Source organism: Dendroctonus ponderosae, unplaced genomic scaffold, assembly GCF_020466585.1.
Source record: "Dendroctonus ponderosae isolate FM_Combo_2020 unplaced genomic scaffold, Dpon_F_20191213v2 Dpon_F_20191213_1, whole genome shotgun sequence".
In the NCBI taxonomy this organism is placed as follows: Eukaryota; Metazoa; Arthropoda; class Insecta; order Coleoptera; family Curculionidae; genus Dendroctonus; species Dendroctonus ponderosae.
The window spans coordinates 37222962-37224418 of NW_026017110.1; the positions used below are offsets into that span (position 1 = coordinate 37222962).

Sequence of the window (1457 nt, forward strand, 5' to 3'; positions counted from 1 at the left end):
TGTTATTGTTATTGTTTGTGAAGTTGACGTTAATTTAGAAGTTAGTTTGTTCCCGTTCCGTAGTTAAAGTTGTACCGAGTGGAATAAAAGTTGGAAGCAGAAGAAAGAGTTAGATACTCGGCTATCCCCGGTACATTTGGTGTCAGAAGTGGGATTTACCAGAACCCAAGTTGAATTTTGATAGAAACAAGAAGTAAATCAAAGAAGGAAGACCCTGCAATGGAGAACCCCAGTTTGATTGCACTGATCATGCAGATGAGCGACAAAATGAAAGACAACAGTAGGAAAATGGAAGACAACAGTAGGAAAATGGACGAAAAAATGGACAAAATGGAACACAACAACAGAGAGATGCACAAAGTGATGAACGAAATGAGAGCTAAAATGGACGACAACGCTAAGAAATTTGAAGACCTGAAGACAACCGTTAAAGGCAAACCAAAGAACATCGAGAAAGTGACTGATGATGTGGAAAACTCTGAAATCGTGGACATTCCTGCAGTAGTGGAAGAGACATTAACAGCGGCGAAAGTGAAGGAAGTGGTAAAGACGGAAAGTATAGCAATTTTGGAATCACAGGACAAACGTGCTGCAGAACTCCTATCAGACAAGGTGATTACGGACGAAGCGACTATTGTGAAGACTGAAGAATTGTCGGTTGCTGATAAAACTGTGAGTGATAAAATCGAAGACATCACTAGGCCAGTGGAACATGAGAATGTAACTGTGTAGAAAAATTCGCAAAATCTGCATGAATCAGCGAAAACTAAACCCAAAATAATGCTCAGAAGGAAAACTGTGGAACCGGGCTTAGAAAAAGTAGTTTGTTTGAGTGAAGAATCATCTGATTCTGAGTGCAAGTGGCCAACCAGCGATAAAGCCGTACATGATTTGCCAGCATTAGATGAAGACGCCAATTTAATTAAAATCGCTACTGAAGTTGAGCAATTTTCCTACCCAGAATTGCCGAAGAAAGAAAACATTCCCATTGAAGAAAATGCGCCAACCGAAGCTCAGCCTGATGTAGAATCCATAAACGCTGCATGGAATTTCGAGACTCTTTTCGCAGTGGCGTCATTACAGAACGAATCTGTTATTGACACCACCAGAGAGCATCGACGGTTAAGCGAAAATGAAATTAAAGAAAAAGAAGCCATCGATAATAGACGAGCCAACTTGCTGAAGAACGAGCGGGCGCAGGAGTATCTGTTCGATGCCAATGAGGCCGAGAGCTGGATGAGCGAGCAGGAGCTCTACATGATAGTGGAAGATCGAGACAAAGATGAGACCAGCGCCAGAAACTTCATGAGGAAGCACGAAAGTCTTGAAGCGGCCGTCGGAGCTTATGCGGACACCATCAGAGACTGGGTGAAACTGTAAAGGCCCTGTCGGCTGAAGGACATCCTTTGGCCGAGCAGGTCGCTGTTAAACAGTCGCAACTGAACAAGCTATATGCC

General features: G+C 43.0%; 1 protein-coding gene across 2 annotated transcripts in view; it reads right to left on the minus strand.

The window, feature by feature from the left end:
- Positions 1 to 1457, minus strand: part of LOC109541415 (chaoptin) — an 81300-nt gene that overhangs the window by 24343 nt on the left and 55500 nt on the right. The gene's annotated exons all lie outside the window — the stretch shown is intronic.